This window comes from Liolophura sinensis, chromosome 5 (assembly GCF_032854445.1).
Source record: "Liolophura sinensis isolate JHLJ2023 chromosome 5, CUHK_Ljap_v2, whole genome shotgun sequence".
NCBI lineage: Eukaryota > Metazoa > Mollusca > Polyplacophora > Chitonida > Chitonidae > Liolophura > Liolophura sinensis.
The window spans coordinates 5,856,564-5,868,278 of NC_088299.1; positions in this window are offsets into that span (position 1 = coordinate 5,856,564).

The following is an 11,715-nucleotide window of genomic DNA, read 5'->3' on the forward strand; positions in this document are numbered from 1 at the left end:
GAATCAGCACTGTGAGTACAAACTGTGTAAACAAAAGTCATAATCACCATAAATTAGAAAACAACAAGTAAGGGTTATTTCAAGTACAAAGATGGTGGAAATAAAGTCCACTGGACTGATTCTCTCCCAGTGAAACACTGATATAGTGAGTGAGTGATTGTTTGGGCTTTAACATCGTACTTAATTTTTCAATGATATGAAAACGAAGGAATCCTTAGAGTGCGTGCAATGTGCCTCCTTGTTGCAGGACGGATTTCCCTCGCTCTTTTATCTAGTGCTGCTTCACTTTGACGCCTTGACGTAAGGCGCCCCGCCCGAACCATTACACTGATAGGGATCAACCAGTCGTTGCACAATCCCCTTCATGCTGAACGCCAAGCGAGGAAGTTACAACTTTCTCTGTTAAAGTTTTAGGTGCGACTCTTAGGATTGACCCTGGATCCACCACTCCCAAAGTGGAAGCTCTACCAACTGTGCTATATCAACTGTCAAAATTACAATAGTGAGTGAGTGAAATTATAAATTTGGCATTTTCCAAGCCCTGAAAAGATATGATGCACGCAGCACTTAACTGCAAGAGTAAATCTATAATACATTATTAGACATAATACACAAATAAACGGGATGAGGGTAGGTGCGACTCAAAATCGCCTTGAATTAACCATGAACTTCGCCACTGAAAACTTTAGAACTGTCTGTATTGTGTACTGAAAAATACCATAATGTGATAGCTTTGCAAACATTTCTGACTACATTATATCTGGGACATCTTAAAAGAAAATGTACTTCGGACTCATCTACATCACAAAAATCACACCAACCATTTGGGTGACAGTTTATCGTGAAAGGGCGTAAGTTAAGAGGTAAGACACCAGACATTAATCTAAAAAATAAGACATCGTGTCGTCTTGGAGATAGGCTCACATAACCGCTGGAAATAGAAGACTGAAATTGAAAATAAAAACGACCATTATTCATTGTATCCCACTCATTCTGCCAAAGCGAGTAGAAGTGTGACTGAACATCTCTCGACATGATAACGTGTAAGAGACAGATATATTATTCAGCAGTAGCGCTTGTTTTGCAGCCTTGTCCGCTTCTTCATTACCCGCTATTCCCACGTGGGCTGGTACCCATGCCAGGCAAACCTCTATCCCCTGAAAGTACAACGAGGTTAGCAACCATAACAGCTCCAAAATCACAGGAGATACAGTTTGCCAAGAGTAATTCTTAATTGCCTGCAATGCAGCAAGTGAATCAGGAAAAGTCACAGCCCCCACTGGTCTATATTCCTCAATCCACCGTAAAGAACAGAGGATTGCTAATAACTTACATGTGAAGACCGAAAATTTATCAGACACCCTAAGTGATTGGCATAATTTTATATCCGGTACTGAAAACCCAATACCACACTTCCCTGTCTCTGGGCACTTTGATGCATCTGAAAATAGTTTTTAAAAAGCAGACCAGTTAGACACATAGTTTTTAAAATACAAGCAGATAAGGTTAGGCTAGTCAGATTTGTGGGTATACTCACGTGACGCCATGCAAACATTAGGTACATTGAGGAGTCAAGAGGGGTGCAGGAAAGGAGTAGCTTTTCCCAGCTTGGTCTGGTCAACACCCACGTCATCAAGGATTTCTCTTGATCGTACGCTAAAGTTTCCGGAATGGCGCCCATTGTACAGAAAATCATAATAAGGAGGCAGTAACAATTAAGAAGCAGGATTATCGTAGGACGACCTAAGAACAAGTGTGTATTTTAAAGTTCTCAGCTTACGTCCAATCGACAAGGGGAGCTCACCGCAGGCCACTTGCAAACAACGTAACGAGGTCCCTTTAATTGTACCAGTACACACAAATAACGTTCGGTATTGGATACTGTCTAGCTTGCCTTTAACTGACTAGGCCGCTGAATCGAATACTTCGCAGCAATAATCCAGTCTTGATAGAATGAGAGCCCTGTATAACATCAATAAAGTTATGTTTTGTCCATCGCAACTTAGATATGCTAGTCTCTTCTGGATGCTGGAACACCCCCAGGAGCTGATTACCTCGCATGTTCCTATAATATTATTATTTCGGTGACTGAACTTTTTTTCAAAAGCACTGCTGTCTAGATAAACTTATTAAACGATTCGTTTATTTCTATATAATCTATACGCATACCGATCTTTCGGGTCAGCTGCATTGAGTTGTTTTCGGCAGAGTGTTTTTTTCTTCATAAATAGGAGTGAGTAGTGCATGTGTAGTCCAAGGCTTTCGAATTTTTGCCACTGGTGTTTCTGTTGTAACTAGAGGAAATGGATTTAAACACTGTCATTTAAAGGAACAACGTTGTCCCAGTTAACACTGCGGATAATTTCTTTGATTTGATTTTCCTGATGCCGAGATTTATTTCTGGAAGATATTTTCGACTGGGAGCCTCCGTACTCTATCTCCAGTGTAAATATTAAAAATTGGGAAATGGTCCAGATGGTGAACTCCGTTCGGGGTTTAAGAACCCGTCTTAACCAAGTCAATATTAAAATCGCCTAACAAAACGACTTTCCTTTTGGTTATAATTCTTGGAGAATGGTATGCAATGGTTTCTTAAAGTGGGTAACGTTCTGAGCAGGTGGGTAAATGATGCCCAATGATATATTTTGACGTATGGGTAGAGATATCAACAAAAATAGATTTCATCATTATTTATATATATATATATATATATACTAATACAACTAATACAACGATCGCATATATATATATATATATATATATATATATATATATATATATATATATATATATATATATATATATGTGTGTGCGTCGCTTCAGTATATATATATATATATATATATATATATATATATATATATATATATATATATATATATATATATATATATATATATATATATATTTCAAGAAACATATAACAGAATGGAGAAAGTTAAAAAGCCGTTTTATTTTATTTTTTTTTAATTGAATGTTTCTTCTATGAGATAATTTGATTGGCAGCAATTCAGTTTGTCCCAATGTTGTATATATTTCAAGAAACATATAACAGAATGGAGAAAGTTAAAAAGCCGTTTTATTTTATTTATTTATTTATTTTTTAATTGAATGTTTCTTCTATGAGATAATTTGATTCAGTTTGTCCCAATGTTGTATTTAAAACCCATTGTCATCAGTCTGCGATTTGCTATACTCTGTGCCACTGAAGTGAATAGGGTTAAAGCACATTTGGTCAAATTTTTTAAGGTTGTTGACAGTCTGAGGTATATCCGACTCAGAGTGGAAGGGTATGACGGAAAAAGGATACTAGTGTGGAACAAACAGAGTATCCATAGTTTACGTTATGTAGTTGGGATAATATAATATATGTGTTTACAAGACATCCACAGAAGTACTGGATATCAGTAGTAAATTGTAACAAGAGAGGCTATACATGCATGTCCCACTTGGGCATCTGAATGGGCTCGTCCACTTGAGAGGGTCGCACCGATCCAGAAACGACCATTTAAAACATTTTATTTCAATTGTAAGACTTGATTACAAAAATTTGGAGATCAGGTCATAGCCTTTAGTGAAGATTCATTTAGTATATAGTTTGGTATAGAGTTGTATAATTATATCATTGTTTACGGTATAATTTACAACGAATATACTAAAGAACCATAGTAATATGTAGAGGGGGCCCTCCTTGGCTTAGTTGAGGCCCAACAGTCTCTCACCAATGTGGTCGCTGTGAGTTCAAGTCCAGCTCATTTTGGCTTCCTCTCCAGTCCTGCGTGGGAAGGACTTCCAGCAATCTGCGGATGGTCGTCGGTTTCTCCCGGGCACTGCCCGGTTTCGTCCCACCATAATGCTGGCTGCCGTTGTATTAGTGAAATATTCTTGAGAACGGCGTAAAGCACCAATCAAATAAAAAAAATAAAAAATATGTAGGGTAAATCATAAATTTTGAAAACAAAGTAAACCAGCAAGAACGTGTTGGAAACCAGATAATACATGCCTGTCACTCATACAATAGTGATCCGATAATCCTATATGGCTACAGAAAGCCGTGTAGAGCGTTTGAGGAAACTATCACATGTAAAAACACCATGACAGTTCCACATATTCACTGCATACATCCATAAGGTAGATAACAACTTCATTCCCGGCCGATTAAGGGTCAGAATCATTCTATTACCCTTGGAGATATTTACTTATTGTATACAACACAGTTAGGAAATTAGATTTAACTGAATGGGAATAGAAAGAGTAATCACAGGCATGCGTGGGTGTTACAAGGTGGGCAGTTACACGCTCATGGTTTGAGTTTGTCCGACCCACCGTTGATATATAGTGTCGGTATGTGAAGGAACATTCAATATGTCCGTCACATGAAAGACCGCTGTTACAGTATTGAAAACAGCAACAGAAAACAGACTCAGTGATTCAATATTACAATGTAAACAATGCTATATATATATAATGAGACGTACAGTTTTACAGACAGTTCAACAACAACAACATAAAAAAACATACACATCAGTATTACCGGTCTTTAAAAGTTTCCAGTTCACCTTTGCATCCCAAGGAACGTATTCCAGGAGATCCAACGTAAAGACCATAGGATAAACACACAATTCACACAAGTCACAAATTGTCCCAGTCAGGTACTTCGCTAGGTTAGCGAACGCGAACACAGTACACAGGTTACACAGAACTGGAACAGTCAAGCCTTTGAATGACGTCACACCCGCAGAGCACAACACAGGGTAAATCCAGGCATGGAGGTATAATCCACTTTAGAACAGTCACAGCTCCCGCAGAAACTCACAAACGAGCCGTTCAGAGACGTAGAATAATGTCACCTTGTGGCAGAACGAACGTCCTTTGCAAAACTGAAAACTTCAGATTAGAGTCCGTGACGAACTTGTCGGTCAGGTGAGGTCAGCGTGTTAAACAAATTACACAGTCAACACTGTATAATCATAATAAAGATCCGAACACCAATAAACGTGACTTCCGCAGAAATTCACTTAAACCAGACATCAGTACAACTGTGGTACACAAACGGTGCCGGCATAGAAATCTGTCCTCCCAAACGAAACTGGCATCACCAGCTCATATCAATATAATGGACTCGATACGAGAGCGTCGCGCACTCTCCTGGCTCTCAGTGGATGCAGCAAAAATACCTCCCCTCTGCACAGAAAACACGGCTTATATACGTTCCAGGTGGATTCAACTATTCTTAAACACAGAATTAACAGCCAATGAAATAAACTAAGCATTGAACAAGGTGCTTTCCAAAAGGTCAGCGCTGTACACATATAACAGGGCCTGTTATGTTTTCACAAAGGTCCGCAGACTAACAGTACATGAAAACGTTAAATAGTCATACATAACACCCCCACCCTTCAGGGAAAGAAAGTTTTGCATAAAACTTTCTTTAACTTATTCATAATCATGAATAATAATAACGTTTACCACAGTCTTTAAAAACAAAGCTGCAGAAAACCAACTAGACACGTGACAAACAATCAGCAATCACATTATCTTTCCCTTTTATGTGTCTAATCTCTAGATTAAATTCTTGCAAAAGCAAACTCCACCGTAACAATCTTCGGTTTTTACCTTTTAGTTTGTGCAAGAATGTCAAGGGATTGTGATCTGTATACACAACAATGGGGTAACTTGACGAAGTCGCATATACTTCAAAATGCTGTAGTGCTAGAATCAAGGACAGACACTCCTTTTCTATTGTCGAATAATTTCTCTGGCACTTGTCAAATTTGCGAGAGAAAAAACATACAGGGTGATCAACGTGATCTGTTTCATTTTCTTCTAACAAAACTGCCCCAGCAGATATATCACTAGCATCAACAGCTAGCTTAAATGGTAAATTAAAATCAGGTGCTACAAGTATGGGGCCGCTGCTTAGCATGGCCTTTAATCTATCAAAAGATCTCTGACACTCAATGGACCACAAGAATTTAGCACCTTTCTTTAACAGCTGAGTTAGTGGCTCACTAACAAATGAAAAGTTCCTACAGAAGTTACGATAATAACCTGTCATGCCCAAAAAACGCTTTAATTCTCTCTTACAACTTGGCACTGGAAAACAAGAGATAGCACTGATTTTAGAATTAACAGGTTTTACCTGACCCTGTCCGACAACATGCCCTAGATATGTGACAAAAGCACAACCAAACTCACACTTGGCCAAATTTACTGTAAGATTGGCTTGAGACAGTCTCGCAAATAATGCCTCCATGATAGTTAAATGTTCCTCCCAAGTGTCGCTGAATATAATTACATCGTCGATGTAAACACGACACCCTTTAAGGCCTGATGTAACGTTGTTCACAAGTCGTTGAAAGGTGGCAGGGCTGTTCTTCATCCCAAAGGGCATGACTTTGTACTGGTATAAACCATCTGGGGTAGCAAACGCTGACACCTCACGAGCGCGCTGCGTGAGCGGTACTTGCCAAAATCCTTTCAATAGGTCAAACTTGGAGACAACGTTGGACTTTCCCACGGCATCGATACAATCGTCAATCCTTGGAATGGGAAAGTTGTCCGCTTTAGTGACGGCATTCACTTTGCGATAGTCTGTACACATAGGGTAAGTCCCATCTGGTTTTGGCACAAGAATACAAGGTGAACTCCAGTTACTGTTACTGGGCTCGACCAGATCATTTTCTAGTAAATACTGAACTTCTTTTCAAGTATTCAGTTTTAGTTGGTTTCAGTCTGTATCGGTGCTGTTTAATCGGTTTGGAATCTCCAACTTCAACATCATGGTAGATGGATTCAGTCCTGGTTGGAACATCAGGGAACAAATGTTCATATCGACGAACCAAATCCTTCAACTGCTGGCGTTGCTGATATTCCAGATGACCCAACACAGAATCAATGTCCTCAAGAATACTTGAATTCTGGAGTTTGGCTGACCGGAACCTTAAGTCAAAATCCTGATCATCCCTAACAGCTGAATCAGGGCCTAAGTTAGAGGTAACAACTCCACTAGGATGTACAACATTGAGATCAGTGCTATCTCTGTCTGCATATGGCTTTAACATGTTAATGTGACAAAGTTGTCTAGATTTGCGCCGATCAGGGGTGAAAATAATATAATTAAGATCACTTAGCCTCTTGTCTACTACATAAGGTTCAAAATAACGAGCTTCAAGTGGCTTACCACAAACTGGAAGTAAGGCCAATACCTTCTGACCAACTTCAAATCTGCGTCTTACTGTCTCTTTGTCATACTTAGTTTTCATACTCTTCTGAGAAGCTGTAAGATTCTCTCTGGCTAACTCACATACTCTGTTGAGATTAGTACGAAAACTTGACACATACTGTAATAGGTTAACATTGTCACTATCACCAGACACAAACTTTTCCTTGAACAACTGTAGTGGAGCACGCACAGTATGGCCAAACACAAGCTCAAATGGACTAAATCCAAGTGACTCTTGTACAGACTCTCTTACAGCAAACATTAACAAAGGTACACCCTCGTCCCAATCTTTCCCTGTCTCAAAGCAGTAAGTTCTTATCATACTTTTCAGTGTCTGATGGAATCTCTCTAGTGCTCCTTGACTTTGTGGGTGATAAGCTGAGGACTTATACTGGCTAATACCTAGCTCATGCATAACTTGTTGGAACACACCAGACATGAAATTTGAACCCTGGTCTGACTGTACGGACTTAGGCAGACCAAACATGGTGAAGAACTTAACTAAAGCCTTAATTACAGTCTTGGCAGTAATATTCCTTAGTGGAATTGCCTCAGGGAAACGAGTTGAAGTACACATTATAGTTAACATGTACTGATTGCCAGACTTTGTCTTAGGTAGCAGACCAACACAATCTATTAAGATTCTACTGAATGGCTCACCAATTGCAGGAATAGGCCTCAAGGCTGCCTTGGGGATTGTCTGCTTAGGTTTCCCCACTAACTGACATGCATGACAAGACCTGCAAAATTCAGTAACATCTTTCCTTATTCCTGGCCAATAAAAATGACTGAGAATCTTATGATAGGTCTTATTAACACCTAAATGACCTGCTAACGGCGTTTCATGCGCTATGGTCAGTATGTCTTTACGATAAGACTTGGGCACAACTACCTGATGCTTAACTGCCCATTCATCCTCCAACGAAACATCGGGAGGCCTCCACTGCCGCATCAATATGCCAGACTTGACATAGTAGTAGCATGGGTCAGGTAAAGATTCACCATCTTTAGCTGTATCATTAAACAAGCAAGAAATACTTGGATCATTGTGTTGTTCAGCAATCAACTCAGTCCTACAAAATGGCTGATCACCACTAACAAAATTAGTATCTACTTCCTGCTGGCTGTCTAATTTGGAAGAATCTCCATCCAACATTTTGCTGAGAAAAGTCTCGCTCAAATCAACAGTACTACCCTGGTCTGTACTGACTTTTCTAGACATAGCTCTTGTAACAACACAGGACGGATATAAACCCGCTATCTTGCTTTCAACTGGCTCTGTGACTGAATTCAGAGAAGGCTTATCAACCATTAAGGGATCAACAGTAACTTTATCATGTGCTAAGTCATTTCCCAACAACAAATGAATACCCTCAAAAGGTAATGAAGGCTTAATGCCTACCCTGACAGGTCCAGATATCAAATCTGATGACAAATAAATATCATGAAGGGGAACACTGACAAAGTCACTAGACTCTACACCTCTAATAAGGGCACGAACCCCAGAGTATGACTCTTCAGAAAAGGGCAGAGTATTCATCAACAACAGAGACTGAGATGCCCCAGTATCCCTTAATATCTTTATAGGGGTAGCACAAGACATGTCGCTTCTAAGCGACACTGAACCAGAATTGATAAACGGAGCGAAGCTATCCATAGATCATTTGGGAATCTTATCCAATCCCATATCAGCTAACTCAGATCTGCTTTTAACTGCTGATGTAACTTCCGGCAATGTTTTGTGCATTGTAACACAAAGACCTGTCGGCTTAGACTCATTCTGAGCTTCCCGTCTCCTTTTCAACGTGTAACATTCACTCATCACGTGACCGCAAAAATTACAAGTGACCCTATTTCGAGGACTACCATTCCAATCTGAACTACGTGAACCATGAGCTGTAGAACCACTGGAGCCTGGTGTAGAACTCTTCTGTGTAGAGCTACCTCTACCTGTTGCATGTGACTGGGTATTTCTACGTGTAAGTGAATTAAATGGCTTACCCGTGTATGTAACCTTATGTGTCAAGGAATAATCATCAGCTAAACTGGCTGCCTCTTCAAGTGTACTCGCTTTCTGCTCATCAATGAACACCTTTACATCATTATGAATACAACGCTTGAACTCTTCTACCAGCACAAGCTGACGCAAACTTTCAAAACCCTTGCCTATTTTCTTGGCTGTACACCAGCGATCAAACAACTGCTCCTTAGCTCGACCAAACTCAACGTATGTCTGATCTCTACCTTTTTCATAGTTACGAAATTTCTGGCGGTAAGCTTCAGGCACCAATTCATAACCCTTCAAAATTACCTCTTTCACATAGTCATAATTGGAAGCACTCTCTACACTTAACTGAGTGTAAATTTCCCTGGCCTTTCCAATTAGCACACTCTGTAATAACATAGTCCAGAACTCTTTAGGCCACTTCAAACTATTTGCAATTTTCTCAAAATGCAGAAAATATTTATCCACCTCTTTTTCCTGAAAGGGTGGAACTAACCGAATGTATTTGGTCACATCAAATCCTGAATCCTGTCTACCGGAAGGACCCGGTTTCTCATCTCTCTCAACCTCTAACTTTTTCATTTGGAACTCCAATTCTCTTTCCCTCTCTCTTTCTTGCCTCTCTCTCTCCTCTCTCTGCACTTCCCTCTCTCTTTCCTCTCTCTGCATTTTCAACTTTTCTAACTGTATCTCATGTTCCCTCTCTTTCTCTCTTTCCTCTTTCTCCAATCTCAGCTTTAACTCAAACTGCTTAAACTTAAGCTCGGCGTCAGACTGACCCTCGAACTCATAACCAGATAATGCAGCACTATCAAACTTACCTATCCCTACTAAATGTTTCAACAAAGTATACTGCATATCTCTTTTCCTCCATGAAGACTTTACGGACAAACCTAAAAATGTCCCTAACTTAACCAAGTCTTCCTTCTTTAAACTCTCAAAAACATCCTGATCGGGCGCACTAACAAACTGTTTAGGATCAAAATCTCCCATTGTAAATATTTAGCCACTGAATCATTCACCGTTAAAATTAAGCAATCGCTTCTCACATATGTTTAACTTCAAATATCCGGTGCAAAACAAAAGGGAAACAATCGGTTCCCGGACAAGCCCCCAATTTCTGTTACGGTATTGAAAACAGCAACAGAAAACAGACTCAGTGACTCAATATTACAATGTAAACAATGCTATATATATATGAAATGAGACGTACAGTTCTACAGACAGTTCAACAACAACAACATAAAAAAACATACACATCAGTATTACCGGTCTTTAAAAGTTTCCAGTTCACCTTTGCACCCCAAGGAACGTATTCCAGGAGATCCAACGTAAAGACCATAGGATAAACACACAATTCACACAAGTCACAAATTGTCCCAGTCAGGTACTTCGCTAGGTTAGCGAACGCGAACACAGTACACAGGTTACACAGAACTGGAACAGTCAAGCCTTTGAATGACGTCACACCCGCAGAGCACAACATAGGGTAAATCCAGGCATGGAGGTATAATCCACTTTAGAACAGTCACAGCTCCCGCAGAAACTCACAAACGAGCCGTTCAGAGACGTAGAGTAATGTCACCTTGTGGCAGAACGAACGTCCTTTGCAAAACTGAAAACTTCAGATTAGAGTCCGTGACGAACTTGTCGGTCAGGTGAGGTCAGCGTGTTAAACAAATTACACAGTCAACACTGTATAATCATAATAAAGATCCGAACACCAATAAACGTGACTTCCGCAGAAATTCACTTAAACCAGACATCAGTACAACTGTGGTACACAAACGGTGCCGGCATAGAAATCTGCCCTCCCAAACGAAACTGGCATCACCAGCTCATATCAATATAATGGACTCGATACGAGAGCGCCGCACACTCTCCTGGCTCTCAGTGGATGCAGCAAAAATACCTCCCCTCTGCACAGAAAACACGGCTTATATACGTTCCAGGTGGATTCAACTATTCTTAAACACAGAATTAACAGCCAATGAAATAAACGAAGCATTGAACAAGGTGCTTTCGATCCGGTCCGCGCTGTACACATATAACAGGGCCTGTTATGTTTTCACAAAGGTCCGCAGAATAACAGTAGATGAAAACGTTAAATAGTCATACATAACACCGCATGTAGTAACACAAAGTAACCGATGTAAATCACCCGCATCTTTCAAACAAAATGTTTAAGCGACATATTCTTGAATACGGCGTAAAATGGCGGACAATGGTCAACCCATGATCACGGTGGTAAGGGAAACTAGGCATCTAAAAAATCCAGCCCTTCGTTCTCACTCCTGACCAGACAGCAACTGGTAAAACATGGGAAGAATGGTATTGAGTAACAGAACGAGAGCTTAGGTACTTCAAAATATCAAAACCATTTGATAAAAAAGACGCAAGGATAATTTATGGAGATATAGAAATAGCAAAACTGAGCAAAAGTTTACCAGATGCAAAGGGACGAATTGAACATACAGTATGAGAA